Raw genomic sequence first — 17,292 nt, 5'->3', positions numbered from 1 at the left:
GATTGAAGCCACCTCTTTATTACCTCAACAACATATTATTGGTGAGGTATGGTTAGAATTTTAGACCAAGTGATATAAGGTGGTTGTAAGTTGTAATAATATTGCCGGCTCAACTCTCAACACTTTCATATCCAATTTCAAGTTTTTATAATAAATATTATAAAATAGAGATTTGTACGTTAAAATCTATTTCAAAATCAATATTTATAATTATTATCACCGAAAAATACATAACATTGAAAATTTCTCATTCGAAAATTTAATACGGTATATTTTATTAGGTAACCTAGATTAAAAAATATATTCTATTTTTCTTGAGACAATTAGATGCTGTTCGGAAGTTTCCGTTGGCCTACCTTCCTTAAATATTCATGGGTTCCCTTGTCAAATCATGGCAGCCATGCGTCTTACACGTGTTCATTTTTATTTTCGCATTTATAATTTAATTTATTGTAGAGTACAAACTTGCATCGCGTTAAGTCTGAGCTAATCATATAAAATGGGGTTTATGTTCTAAATATTTGCTACATGAATTTTAGATAATGATTCTTAAAATGTCTTTAGTTTCTTAGTTATATACATAAGAGGATTATAGAAAAAAATGTCTTAGTTATTTTTTCATATAAAATTGAATAACACTTGGATAAAGTGTAGTTGTCTGGTCTAGGGAGCCGAATGAGAATGCAAATTTAGGATGAGGAATGCTGAAATGTCATTTTCCTGATAAATGATAATTGATGTGAACAAAAACATAATTCACAACTAGACCAATGGCTCACGTGCTACCTTAAATACAATGATTCATGAGATTAAAACCGTAATAAAATCCACTTGTTCCATTGAAAATGAACACTACTAACTTTCTCAAGAGCTTAGCTAAAAATTCTTCTATAATAATAATTATAATTTTTTGGGTTTTGAACTTTTGACACAAATGTTTAACTTTTAAAGCTTTGCCATTCTTTTTTAAGTTCTGGACTTTTGTCATACATGTTTTCAGTTTTAAAGTTTTGCCATAACGGTTTTGGATTTTTAGCATATTTAGGCCCTATAATTTTGTAATGGGGAATATAACTTATCAAGGTAATTAACTTTTCGGTATGTTCACATCTGGGTAGTTATTTTTTTTTTGTACATATGTAGGTAACAAACTTTTTGGAAGTGTTCACATATGACCATTATGACCTGCTATAGCAGGTTAAATCATAGATGTGAACTCTTTCAACAAGTTTGTTACCTAGATGTGTAAAAAAAAAATAGTTATCCAAATATGAACAAAATGAAAATTAAAAATTAAATTACATGAATGGTCCCTATGGTTTGGGGGAATTTGTGGTTTTGGTCCCTAATTTATTTTTTTAACTTAAATGGTCCCTACTATTTATTTTTGTTGCGCATTTGGTCCCCGTCTTACCTAAAAATACTATTGTGCCCTTATTAATTTATTTTTTAATTAATTTTCTTATCTACGTATTTATTTTATATATATTTAAAAAAATTAATAGACCACACATATTTGTATCTCCTCGGATGATCTCTACTGTTTATTTTTAATTATTTTTTTTTAACTTGGATGATCCTTACTGTTTATTTTTGTTACGCGTTTGGTCTCTGTCTTATCTAAAAATACTATTTTTTCCTTATTAATTTTTTAAATTAATTTTCTTATTTATGTATTTATTTTTTATAAAAAAATTAATATACCCCACATATATGTATCTTATCACCAATAAACCTGAAACCACATTTGAGAAATTTAATTTGAGTCTTACCATTCACCATCTCATCTCTGATCCTCTCCATCTTCTATTTCTTTTCCATCTTTAGTAACATCAACGTCTTCACCGTCCTTCTTTTTTTGGTACTTCAACTCTGGAGAACCAACACCATAACCTACTGTCTCTTCATATTTAGTGGGTTGTGGTGTTGTTTCGACGGAGTTGAAGGACCGAAAAAAGAAGTGATGATGAAGACGTCGATATCACTAAAGATGAAAAATAAATAGAAGTTGAAATGATGAAAGATGGGATGGTGAGGAGATACAGATATGTGAGGTCTACTAATTTTTCTTAAGCATATAAAGCATAAGTACATAAACAAGAAAATTAATTAAAAAAATTAATAAGGGCACAATAGTCTTTTTAGGTAAGACAGAGACCAAGTCCGTAACAAAATTAAATAGTAGGGACCATCCGAGTTAAAAAATTAAACTAATTAAAAAATAAATAGTAGGGATCATCCGAGGAGATACAAATATGTGTGGTATATTAATTTTTATAAATATGTAGAAAATAAACATAGATAAGAAAATTAATTAAAAAAATAAATTAATAAGGGCACAATAGTATTTTCAGGTAAGATGGGGACCAAACGTGCAACAAAAATAAACAATAGGAACCATTTAAATTTAAAAAAAAAAATTACTTAGAGACCAAAACCACAAATTCCCCCAAACTACAGGGACCATTCATGTAATTTAATTTTTACTTTTCGTTTTGTTCATGTTTGGGTAACTATTTTTTTTGTACACATGTAGGTAAAAAAATTGTTGAAAGCGTTCACATTTAAGATTTAACCTGCTATAGCAGGTCATATGTGAATACTCCCAAAAAGTTTGTTACCTACATATGTACAAAAAAAAAGATAGTTACCCAGATGTGAATATACCGAAAAGTTAATTACCTTAATAAGTCATATTCCCTTTTGTAATGTATAAAAAATGTCCATCTAAAATTTTTTATTTGTTAAAATTTTTTATTTTTTTTAAACAATCAATAGACTTAAGATTTTCGTATATTGACAGCTTTTGTCCGTGTATAAAAAATAAATTACACAAAGGGTCATCGTAATTTACAGTAAGGGTTCTTGTGTATTTTTTTACAAAAATGGTCCATGTGTTTTAAAAAACTATACAAATAATCCCTACATAATAGAAATTTTACTGATTAACCCCTCCCCACCCCCGAAACTTTGCACAAAACCTCGTATGCAAATGGGGATATGACATTTTCTAGATATATTAATTTAAAAAAAAAAAAGATTGAACACTTTAATAGCAAAAATGCTAACAACACAAGAGAGCAAAAACAAATACAAGACCAAACATGTTGATTATAACACCATTCAATCCACTAAAGACTCGAAAATATCAACATATGTTTGATCAAAGAAAACAATTAATTTGAATTTCATCTAGAACTTACTAATGAATATGATGATAGTTCTAAAAATACCTCACATTTTTGCTATCCATAAGAACCAAAAGGTTGAAAGAACAACGGTCTCCATAAGTATTTGTGTCTTTGATGGTCTTGGGGGTAGACACAAAAGCATTTTGTAACATCTTGATCCAGATAATTTACATCTTTAACCCCTTGTATGAGTTTTATTTGCAAAGTTGGAAACAACATGCAATTGATTGTTCTTGAACTATCCAATTCCCCTGAGTTTCTTTTGATATCCAATCTTGTAGAGTGTGGAATGAAGTAATTTACGTTGGGAGTGAAGAACTTTGTGCCAGGAAGAATACGCAACTTGATCGCATTCGGGAACTTCTCTTTGGTTAGGACGACCAAAGAATCATCAATTAGGGTCAGATGAACTTGATTAAGGTTGTTGAGGGGTCGATATGCATAGAATGCACACTTGAAGAGAGTCGATAGAGGGACAACATCAGTGAAGGAGTCAAAGAATCCAAACAGAGGATGATTTGAGAGGTATTTGATCACCAGATGGATTGCATCATTGTAAGAGTGATGATCTTCGAAGATTGCCCTAAAATTGCTAGACACAATTGCAGGTGATTGATTTCTTGTAGCAGATTCTGAACCATTGGGTTTAGCGGAACCAGAAGCCTTAGATTGCTTCTTTGAAATGCTAGACTCTACCATCGTAGAAAAAAGGTTCAAGAACTTGCTGAAAAGAGTTTGATTGCAAGAAGGTGAAGAATATGAAGATCGTCGAGAGGGTTTAGAAAGCGTAAAGATTTCTTGGGGGAAAAAGAACTTTTATACTTCCGGATCTGAAACGTTTATTGGATTTACCTTATTTACAGCTGTGAATCGTAAAAATCCTTGGGTTTTAACAGTTTGCAGCCACGAATAAAGTAAATAAAAGAAATTTGATTTTTTTTATTTGTTTCTTTTTTTTTAATAAATAAAACATTTAATGATGTGTCAAACCCATAAATGCACGTTTATAGAACATGTTATGAGGGGCAAAAATCCGTTGAATATAGTGAGAATTTGGAACAGATTTGACATGTTTGATGAGGGGAGTTGAATGTTTAAGGAAAATATTTCTTGAAAGATTTCTTTTATGGAAAACTATTTTATTTGTCATGATACCTAAAATAGCTTTGACACCAATATACTATTTGAAGAGGAACTGAAACGTGAAATGCTACAAACGAATGTTTTAATATTTAATAAGAATCATTTAATAGCACACCAAGTTCCTTGAAATTATGAAGAGGATGAGAAATCATTAAGTGACTGCGGATTCATCATTCATTGCGGATTGGTTCATCCTTGCTGATTAGATGTGATACAACTACGGTGGAACAACCTGGAGAACACTTGACAAAACATCAGATATAACAAACAATAAGAACCTAAGAGATATATGTATGATATATGGTTGCGGTACACAGAGTATACTAAAACCATCTATCACATATATATATATATATATATATATATATATATATATATATATATATATATCTGAATAGGACCGCAATAGAGACCAGAGATGGTTTGTGGTACCTATTAATTCAAAAACAATTTTGGATCCTGATTCATCATCCCTAACATTTGCATAAAGATGAGCCAGCTTGTGATGCCATAACCAGCTAACCTTGGATACTGCTTTTGACAAAAAGCACAATTGCGGTTTTCCAATAATTAGAGAAACGTCCAAAGGGTACATGGTCCCTTCAGACTTAGATTTGATCAAGCATGTGCTTCTATCACTCGTCATTATGTACCAGTAATCATTGTCAAATTCAACTCTATGACATGTTTTGCATAGTCGGCCTACACTGATGAGATTGTGTTTGAAACCTTCCACATACGCAACCTTTTAGATAGAGAAATTCCTTGTAGTAAAAACACCATAACCTCGGATTATCCCATTTGTGTTGTTGCCGAAAGTGATATTTCCACCATTGCATATTGGCCTGAAATCCTAAAGGTATTCTAACCTTCCGGTCATGTGCAAGGAGCAGGCACTGTCAATTAACCACTCCTCTTCTTGTTCCTCCTTGCACATTGCCTGAAATTTACACAGTTAGTTTGGGCACCCAAACAAGTTTGGAGCTTGGGGCTACAGATGAATTTTTCATAAATGCATGAACCGAGGTTGCAGGGACGGATTTCGTGTTAACTTTAAATCCTAAACTTGGGTACTTGTGAGCTTTTGGAGTGTAGTGAGATTTTGAAGAGTTACGAGACTTCTGAAAAGTGTGAGGTTTTTGGAAGCATGAGATTTATGACAAGTACAAGATTTTTGAAAAATATGATCCTTTTGAAAAGAATGAGGTGGGGCTCGATATGACCCCTTTTGATGAAATCCAAATGAAGATCTGTTAGCATTACTCCTAACATTATTTTTGATCAGTGGTTTGAAAGGCGTGGGATTAGTCTTGGGACCAGTCTAAGGATGAGATCTGACATTTGTGTTTTTTTCTTTTAAAATAGTGTAAGGTGTGTATGCACGTGTAAATCTTTTAGGATGTGATTTTGCAAGAGGTTGATGTGACTTAACAAGTGTTCGTGTTGGCAAAATCCCCTTCCATTTTTGGGTGATGCAGAATAGATTATAAAACCATTGCTTCGAAAAGACTTTACTTTCTTTTGGTTTTTGTCAGGAGTCTTTGAAAAGGTTTGAGAAACTGTACATTCCTTTTTACTTGATTTCTTGTTTGCCTTGATTTTAGAAAGATAGTTTGAGAAAACAGGCTTTTCTGGACTTTTGGGATTTGAAATTTTGATTTGTCTTTTATTTTTCGAAAAGGATTTCAATTTTTTATTACGAGTTTGAAATTCTTCTTTGAAAGCCTTTTTGGCAAGAGTTTTTGGAGAATTGCAGTCAGTAAGATTCACCTGCGGTTTCTTAGAGTCCTTAGATTGTTTTTTAAAACGAGGGCTTGACTCATTTGAGCTAAATGATTAAAGGTTCTTGGAACATTGACCATACTCGAAATTTTCTGTAGGTAACTCATGATGGGTTGTATGAATGGTCACAAAACTCTTAACTGCAGTTTGCGGTAAGGACGATTGAACTACTGCATAGTAAGATTGAGTAGTGGGACGTTTTATGATGGGTAGTTGGTCAGACTGTGGTTCAGGACCGTAGTGGGCGAAACTACGGTCCGAAGGCAGCGAAGGAAAGTTTATGAGAGCCTCGGTTCCTTCCATAATAGTTTCTTCATCAATAACTGATGAAGTTTGAGATTCGGGATAAACTGTGTCAATGATAGGGATTTGATCACTTGGGTGATCTGAGGATTCAGGAAGAATTTCCTCAATAACACAATTGTTGCTCAGATTATGAAGTCGACCAAAATGAGCTCTGATGTCCACTAGAAAAGTTTTGTCATTGATAGGGAAATAGAACTCTCGGTCCGGAGGGACATAGGGATGGTCTTTGTTAAACCAGGGTGAAGAGTCCTTTGCGGTATGATACCCATTGAACCAACCCCAATTATAAGTGTTATCTACGGTTCCATTATTCACAAGGCTCTTAATATCTTCGCTTTCATTAAACAACTTTTCTATTAAAAATTTTAAACGTACATTTTCAGTTTGAGCTAAATCTCTTTGATTCAAAGCTATCCCTAACTGTATTTCACACAACATTCTAGCATCTTTTTCTAACACTAAATCCCTCTCTAACATAGCTACTTTGAGCCTCTTGTCCTCCAGTCGTCCTTTTACATGAAACATCTCTTGGGATGCTATATTCTTCTCATCTAGGGCTTTATTATAGTCTGTAAGGACGGCATCACATGTGTCAGTTAGGTTGTCTATGAATGGTTAAAAATCATGCATGGCATAATTAAGAGTGTGGATTGTGAGTTTTACTTGCTCAAGGATGCTCAGAGTTCCATCCTTATCCATGTAGCAGGAGTTCTTTTCAAGCTTGGTTGACCCATCCTCATCTGCAATTGCCATCATGCAGATCTTGCCTTTTCCCTTGATGTTGTTATCCTCATCTTTGTCTCCGAATAACCATACTTGATGGTCTCTCTTGACTTAGGCTACATATGCCCTTGCTTTCTCCTTTTCCTCCATTTCTTGAGCAATTCTAAGGTAGAATGCTCTGTCTTTCACCATATTGGCTTTGCAATCTTTGGCAAAGTGATTCTCCTTGTTACACTTGTGACAAATTATGACATCAGACTTGTCTTCATTTGAGGTACCGGAGTCATTCTTGATAGGCTGTGGTGCCACTTTGTATTGAGTGTTTTGAGGTTGCGCTGATGGGTGGGGATTTTTTGGATATCGAGAATGGTTATTTTAAGGATTGAAGTTGCGGTTAAAGGGAGTCTTAGTGAACTGCTGATTTTTGCGGAAAGATGAGGGTGGTATCCGATTGAATTGTTGGCTAACTAGAGCAATGACATTCTTATAATTCTTCTTCATCGCCATACTCTGAATCAACTTCGTATGACTGCGTAGGGTTGTCATATGTAGGATAATAAGATTGAGTATGTGGTTCTTGTGCTATAAGAGCGAGTGGTCCTCCGAAGTCAGCACATTCCTTGAGTACGGTTGATTCTTGAGCTTGCAGTTCACCATAGAGCTTATACAGAGACAAGGAATGAATTTTTCTATCTCCTTAGACTATCATTTTAGCAATAGTCCAACGCCTACCCAAACCATTCAAAAACTGGAGATTTGTCTCATGGTTGCTTCGGATGGTGCCCGCATTTGACAGTTTAGTGACAATCAGATTGAACCTTTTGAAGGAGTCTTCCAAACTTTCACCAGCATGAGCTTTGAAGTTGTTGAATTCATTGAGTGCAGTTGTGAGCCTCTTATCTTGAGCTTGTTCTGAACCTTCATACAAGTTCTTGAGAACTTCCCATATCTTCTTGGCTGACTTGCAATTTATGATGATATCGAAGTTGTCAGGAGCAACTCCACAAGATATCTCATAAAATGCAACCACATCATTTTCCATCTTATCAAGATCATCCTTGGTGGGACGGTTCACAGCTGGTTGACCTCCTGCTAGTCTGACTTGAGCATCTCGGTTTGAACTGGGGTAAGAATAGGGACATGAGGTCCTTCTTCTATGGATCTCCATACATCTCTTCCAAGTCTCCTTAGATATCTTTTGATTCTTTGAGACCATTGATGATACTCGTTTGCCAATAGTATTGGAGCTCTATTCGAACCACCAACATTCTTGGAAACATTGAGAGATAATGATTGTGCTATATTTCCTTGTTTTGAAAAGTTTTTTTTTTTTTTAGAGAAATGAGCTTCAGTGGTATAGAAGGCCTTTTAAAATTAGAGTTTTTGTTTAAAAAGCAACCACTTTGGCTCTGATACCAATTGTTGAGAGAAAAACTAGAGCAACACACAAGAACAAACATTAGAACAGGTAATATTGCAGAATAAAATTTAACTCAACGTATCATAAAGCTCAACAATAATAAGTTAACGGTTAGATAGTTAGATAATTAGATAGTTAGGTGCGGAAATATAAGGAAATATAAATGACAACATATATTATATCAAGTATACACTTAAGTTGATTCTTAATGAGAATTACAGTCAATCCAAGTTAGTGAGTGAGATCAAACTTAGTGATGAAGTCAATAATGACTTGCTCCAGAGAGAGATTACGATCAGTTAAGTTTTAGAAGATATATGAAGAGAGTAAGAAGTAAGTAAGATGAGATGTGAGATTCAAGATGCGTTGTATGTATTTTCATTCAGAAAGAGAACTCTATTTATAGAGTATCGAAGGTTACAAGTTCTATCTGTTCTACTGTGTCCATGCAAGGCATACTAGATAAAGAAATGTAAAGACAAAAATTTTAAACAGATAAAACTAAGACTAAGTAGTATAATGAAGATTGTGGATGCAGTTCTTGATTGCGGTTGCGGATCTTGAGATGGCTTCGGATCTGTCAAGTTTTAAGAGGGTCGCTTATATGTTTCAACAGATAACATGAAGACCCGAACCTTCGATGGAACTCAGGACCCGATCATAACCATGAGGTGGTTGTCTGACGTGGAGGGATGTTTCTTCACGTGCTCATGTCCTACTGACCATAAGGTCATATGTGTCCTAAACTTGTTAAGGTCTGGGACAAAGGATTGGTGGAGATTCATGACTAGGTCGTATACGGATGACTAGAGAGTTGTTGTTATTTAGGAGCAGTTCAAGGATATGTTCCGCTCTCGCTACATTTCACAGGTCGAGCGCGAGCGGTTGTCATAAGAATTCTTGGATCTGAGACAAGGTATAGAGTCGGTGACGGATACCGAGAGGGCGACGTTTTGTCCAGAGTTTGCTTCTGAGCAGGCTTAGATGACACATTATATGTGCATGCGTAATACCCCTTGAAATATATATATATATATATATATATATATATATATATATATATATATATATATATATATATATATATATATATATATATGAAAGTAAAAAGTTCTAATGGAAATAAATGAAAGCATAATTTTGGATATTATAAAACACAAATAAATAAAATCATATTATTTCTTGCATTAAGTCCAAAACTAAATGATGACAAATTTGTAGAAAGTTAGGAAAGTCAATAAGAAAAAAACACCATAAGACTCTGTTATTATATGTGTTGATTTAAAAAAGATTAAACATTAAATTAAAATGTAAACAAAAAATATTTTTTTATGTATATAACTTTAAAATAAGAAAGAAATAAACGTATTTATTGCAATTTAATATATATATATATATATATATATATATATATATATATATATATATATATATATATATATATATATATTGGAAAAGTGAATATATCCTTAAGGGTATATAAGTTTAGGTACTCAAACTCACCATACTACGTCGTTTTGTATCATATATAATTGTCTAATGTTCTTATAATTCAACTTCTAACTTGATTTCATTCAAAGATTTTTATAAATTTCACATTTATTTTCATCTTACTTAATTTTTATTTTCAACTATAATATATATAGCCAAATTGATGTTCGTCAAAAAGATATGATGTAAGAGGAAGATAATAATGTAATTTTGAAAATTTTGAAAGTAAATTTAGTTAAGGATTGAAGTTGAAGAACATTATAATAAATATATCAAACAAAATGACGTATTATTGTGAGTTTGGGTACCTAACCTTATATACCCTTAAGGGTATATTTACTTTTCCATATATATATATATATATATATATATATATATATATATATATATATATATATATATATATATATATATATATATATATATATAGGGTAAAGTGAATATACCTAACAACCTTATATAAGCTTAGGTACCTAACCTCATCAAACTAGGTCATTTTGCATTAAATTTTCATTGCAATCATCCAAGGTTCTTAAACTTCATCTCTAAACTTGATTTACTTAAAAAAAATTTGGAAATTCATCATTATATTTCTCCTACATCATTTCATTTGTAGCGGTAGGATATGAAGCCTATCAGGCGGTATTCAATAGAAAGATGTGATGTAAAAGAAAAATATTGGTGAAAGTCCAAAGATTTTGGAAGTAATAAAGTTATGGGGTTGAAGTTTAAGAACCTTAGGCAATTACAATGTAAATATGATACAAACCGATGTAGTATTATGGAGTTAGGTACCTAAGCTTATATAAGGTTGTTAGGTATATTCACTTTACCCATATATATATATATATATATATATATATATATATATATATATATATATATATATATATATATATATATATATAATACTTTACATATATATAAGTATAATTTTAATTTTAAAAATTGAAACAAATCAAAATTGACAAATGGATAGTATTTATTTTAAAAATACCACAAAGTGATAAGTGAAACGCAGAAGAGATTGATATGTGGCAAAAAAATCTTTATTTATTAAAGAATATTTCTTATTGCATTTATGGATATGTGGATTATCATATTTCAAAAGATCAAAAAAAGATAAAAACACAAATTTTCACTTTTGAATAATTTCTTCATCGAAAGTACCAATTTAACCTTGTTAATGAGGTTGGTTAAGTTGCCATACATTATCATGTTAGCTCAATGGCGAAAAGACGATTATTTTCCCCTGAAAACAACAAAGTCTCTGAAAGTTTTAGATTATTACTTTGATAATATACTTTTTTAATCATAATTAATGTATTATCATTTTTATAAAAATTAAAACATAATCAACGAAAAGGTGTTTGGGGCTCAAGCTAAACCCAAAACTCCAAAATAAAAAAGAGAAAACCTACTAATAAAGTATGATTGTATTAAACTATCAAGAATTAGTTTTCAAAAAAAAAAAAAAACAATTTAAATTACCATATCACATGTATTTAAATTATATGTGGATTAAAGCTATTCAATTAGAAAGAAAAGTTCCATGATTACATCAACTTAATAAAAGGTTACTTTTTCATTATTTGTGCAAATTTGTAAATGTAAGTATATATTATTTCTTGTATTGAGTCAAATAATTTTTTTTTTTAAATACTTACCCTCAATGTATTCCCTACCCACTGAAATAGAAGCAAATAAATAAATAAATATATATATATATATATATATATATAATAATTAATAATATCAATCTCCTCATGGTTAATCTTAAATTTTATATGAAATTTTTTAATTTCTAAAAGCTTAAGGACCTGAAACATGCATAGTGAGGTCCCACCCACTGGAAATCCACACCCTAAAAGTATACCTTCAGGTTTAGCATCCCCAGTTATTCGGAACCCTTCTATTTTCAAGCCATCTTCTATTAGAAAACAAATTGTACAAATGATTTTTGATATAGATACAAGTATTATATACTCATTCTTTGTAGAAATGAAGTAAAGAATAATAAGACTATTGTAGAAGGGGTTTTTTGTTTAGATCGGAATCAATTTAAGGATACCAAATTATTAATGATAAAGTACAGAGGAAAAGCATGTGACATACCCATAATGTGATCTAGAATATGGTGAAAAACATTGAAGAGATGATTATGGTCACAATCTCATCTTGGGTGTAGATTCGTCCAACACAAATCATCTCTTCAATATGTTTCTATACCCATGTCAACTTCAATAAAGATCCGAGGATCCAACAGTAATACGATGACCCCTCAATAATATATATATATATATATATATATATATATATATATATATATATATATATATATATATATATATATATATATATATATATATATATATATATATATATATATAGGAGTAGGATCAAATGAGAACGCCAAAAAGGTTGAGAATGCGAGAACAATTCTGGACCCTTCAAATTTTAAAATCTGAGGCAGAAATTAATTTGATATTTGTTTAATTTCTAACTAATTTAAATATTTTTAAAATTTAAAAAAATAGGAAAAGGGTATGAAGGTAATTGTCTTTTTGATTCTTTCCACAAAATTAGCAACTATTATATGGAAATTAAACTTAGTCAACCTTATTAAAATGAAATCAATCAAATTATCATAAGCTCTATCACTCTGTCTCTCATACTTGTCGTCTTCATCATTCTCCCGTCACCACCATATTCGTTTAATCAGTTCCGGCCAAATCACGCCAACATAGAATCTGTCACCATACAAGGCCGTCGGGCGACCACTGGTTGAACATGGGTTCACCAGGACCCTCCTTCAACATCTTCCAACCACCGTCTACCCTTTCAATCCTTTGTTCTTCATCTCTCCTATCTTGAAAACGGAATAGGTTTTGAGTATGGAATGGATTCGAAACAGAGAAATCCACCACCAAAACACCGATCCCCAAATCACAGATAGCTGTTGTGGCGGCTAACACGAAGCAGTCTTCACCTCCGGTTGCATCAGGGTTTCATCATGTTGTTTACAGATGGATTGTCGTTGACTAATGGCGGTGCTAATGTGATGGGGGAGCCGATGCCTAGGGCTCAATGGGACTCGGGGCTATTCGTGTGTCTCGGTCGTAACAATGAGTTTTGTAGCAACGATCTTGAAGTTTGTGAGTTCCTCTTTCCCTTTCTCATCATTTCTTTGAAAACGAATCGATTTCTTTTCTTGATCTAGATTAGGCATTCCTAATTATTGAGAATTTGGGTTTCTATTATTCGATCATCTACTTTTTGAAATAGCTTGAAACAATTGTATGAATCTATCTATGCATCAAAGAACATCAATGAATTTGCGGTTTGTTAGTCTCGATTGCAGAAATCTCTCTTACGATTTGTCTATAGATTTAAAATCTACATGTGATCAATCACATTGATAAACTGTTATTTCTGATCCCAATATGATACATTCATTCAAAAATCATATGAGAACATTGCCTGGATGATTGAGCGAAGGAGAGATGGATCTAACATATGTGTTTTGTTTTTTTTTAAAAGGCGATGAACTGTGCACATAAGGTGCTCGATAAAATGTGTGTGAGAGCATTTTCGATTGGAATGATGGAAGGGGTCTCGATGGGGCAGTTGCTTCGATCGGTAGTGATTCTCTTCTCTTTTCTTTTTATTTTGACTGTAAATCAATGAAGTTTAATCAACTACATTTCTTTACGCGTATTTCTTTCTATTCATACATGAATCTAGCTATGGAATTAAGTTTTATGAACCACAAGATCTTATCGTGAAAACGTCTACTTAAAGCCACAAGGTTTCGGCTATTTTGGTGTTCGGAGACTTCACTTCTGATCCTGGAAACAACAACTACATTCTGACCCCTTTCAGGGGCAATTTCCCACCTTATGGGAGAGATTTTGCAAACCAAAAAGCGACAGCGAGGTGTACCAATGGAAAGAAACACAATCCTAATTTTCGAATTTTTTGGTAATAATTTCTTGAAGGGGGTGTGTGAATGGTTGTATTTATTTATGAATAGCACGTGTATTCATTTATGAATAACATTGTAGTTATGTGTGAATAGTTGTATTCATTTATGAATAGCACGTTTATTCATTTATCATAGAATGTGTATTAATTTATAAATAACAGTGTATTCATTTGTGAATTGCAATGTATTCATGTGTGAATGATTGTATTTATTTATGAATATTAGTGTATTCATGTGAATGAGTGTATTCATTTTATGAAAAAATGATAATTTTTACACATTTTTTTTATTTTCATTTATGAAAAATGCATTGAATTATTTGTAATTTGATGTGTTTTCATTTATGATTGGAAGTGTATTGATTTGTGATTGGATTTCTATTCATTTTTTTTTTGAAAAAACATAAACGTGAAATAGTAGAAAATAATATTTTTTTTAAGATTTTCTTTTCAGATTTAAAATAAAAGAAAATATTAAAATTTATATGTAATTTTTTTTTTAAACGGTCATAAATAATTTTTGGAAAAAATCATAAAAAAAAAATATTTATATATATTTTATTAACTAAAAGGAAATATTAATTTTGTTAGGTAATTAAAATCATTATCCCTAAATTTTAGGAAATCAATAATTAATATTTATATAAAGTTACTAATATACCCTTATAAAATGATTGGTTCAGAACTGTTCTCGCGTTCTCAACCATTTAGATGTTCTCATTTGATCATCTCCCTATATATATATATATATATATATATATATATATATATATATATATATATATATATATATATATATATATATATGTAACAAACAATATAAATATATATATTTGTAATGGTACTATCAGACATGGGATTGTGATGTCATGTTTTGATTTGGTATTTATATTGTTTGTTATATATATATAACAAACAATATAAATACCAAATCAAAACATGACATCACAATCCCATGTCTGATAGTACCATTACAAATGATGAAAACATAATACTTTATATTTGTAATTTTAATTAGTTAAATATGCGTAAAAGAAATAAAAAAGAGTGAAGTACATCAAAATGAGTGAACTAACCTTGTATAGCGGTGTTATGTTGTCATTTTATCAAAGTCATCAATACAACACAACTCAATGTTTACAAGTGCCATTACACATGTTTCCAGTTTCCTTTTTTTGAGAATATACAAAACTCAAGCCTATATAATTAGATATAGTACTATCCATTGGTTTCCTATTATTTGAATATAAACAAATAGTAATACTAATAGAGAATTATATGTCAATTAAAAATAGAAAGAGATCATTACATTAGGTGCTAATTCCGTCAACCATAACAATATCAACATACAGATCTGAAAAGAGATATAACATAAGGCGACTTCCATTAAGTCATCTTGAATCGTATTAGAAAGCAACAATGAATTGGTGAATTTGCCTTTGTATCTATTATAAAGTTTATCCTTGAATGTGTAAAAGACTTGGGTTGGGCTTGTCTATAAAATACATCAAATGCTTCTTCAAGATGCCACTTTTAAAGCCTGAAGAGAAGTTCTCTCACTGCACACACAAAGATAGAAACACTAAAATGACTTAAAAAAATCACGTTCCCATATAATCAAGAAGAGCCAAATGAAATCCATATGTTCAAGATGAAGAAAAAATGAAATCCTGGTTGCTGCTAAATTTTATATGTCATGAATCATTGGTTCATGATGAGAGGAAGAAGACGAAGCAAAGTAGGAGACCTACCTGATACCACCAAGCAAACACCGTGGATTTGAGGAAGAAAGCGACGTTGAAAATTTTATGGTTCAATAAGCTTCTCCTTCATTCAATTGAGGTTTCGTATGTATACAACTCAGAACAGAAACCGAGTAACATCTATCTACACAATTCAAACTAAGAGATAAACATTATTTGAAATCCTTATCTAAACAAAAGATATTCACGATCTCTTTGACCAGTTGTGACCACCTGTTTCACACCCCCCCCCCCCCTCAAGTTGGAGCATGAGGATCATAAATGCCCAACTCAAGAACCAAATCATCAAAGGCTGCTTTGCCATGTGTTTTAGTTAGAATATCAGCAAGTTGAAGTTTAGTATGAATATAAATGGGGGCAATTAAACCATCAAGAATGGCATCTCGAACAAAATGACAATCAACTTCGATATGCTTTGTGCGTTCATGAAAGACCGGATTTTGGCAAGATGAATGGCAGATTGACTATCACAGTAAAGAGTAACCGGATGTTGATGTTGAATTCCCAAGCACTTCAAAAAACCTTTTAGCCACTTGACCTCACAAGTAATTGCAGCCATAGATCGATACTCCGCTTCAGCAGAGGATCTGGACACTATAGGTTGTTTCTTTGTCTTCCATGCAACAGGAGAATGGCCCAAATACACAATCCAGCCGGATAAAGAGCGTCATGTGATCGGACAAGCTACCCAATCTGAGTCACACCATCCTGTTATATTCATATTGTTAGATGCCTTCAACAAAATTCCTTGTCCTGGAGTACCTTTCAAGTAACGAACCACCCTCAATGCAGCCTCCCAATGTTCAACACGAGGACATTGCATGAATTGAGATAGAATATGAACCGAGTATGCCAGATCAGGTCGTGTCATATCCAAATAAATTAATCTTCCAACTAATCAACAATAAGTCTCAGGATTAGACAACTTAGCACCAGTAGCAAGACCTAATTTGTGATTCTGTTGAATGGGAAAATCAGATGGTTTAGCAACCAACAAACCAGTTTCCATCACAATATCCAAAGTATATTTTCGTTGACACATAAAAATACCATAGGGGCTACGAGCCACTTCTATACCAAAAAAGTATTTCAAAGGCCCAAGATCTTTCAATTTAAAACACCCACTAAGATAATTTTCGAAAACTCTTATGGCCTTTGTATTATTTCCTGAAATTATCAAGTCATCCACATACACAAGCATGTGGATACGAACATCGCCACATACATATGTAAACAAAGAATAGTCAAAATAAGATTGATGAAAACCATATTTTTTTAGTGTTGTAACCAGCTTTGCAAACCAACATCTTGGCACCTGTTTCAAGCCATACAAGGACTTGCAAAGACGACACACCATATTTGGATTGGAACATTTAAATCCGGGTGGAGGTTTCATATACACTTCCTCTTGAAGATCTCCGTAAAGAAAGGCATTTTGCATATCCATTTGATGAAGTTCCCAATTTTTAAAGGCGGCTACAGCTAAGAA

This window comes from Lactuca saligna, chromosome 2 (assembly GCF_052625555.1).
Source record: "Lactuca saligna cultivar CGN05327 chromosome 2, ASM5262555v1, whole genome shotgun sequence".
Classification (NCBI taxonomy): domain Eukaryota; kingdom Viridiplantae; phylum Streptophyta; class Magnoliopsida; order Asterales; family Asteraceae; genus Lactuca; species Lactuca saligna.
Note: the sequence above shows the minus strand (reverse complement) of the source record.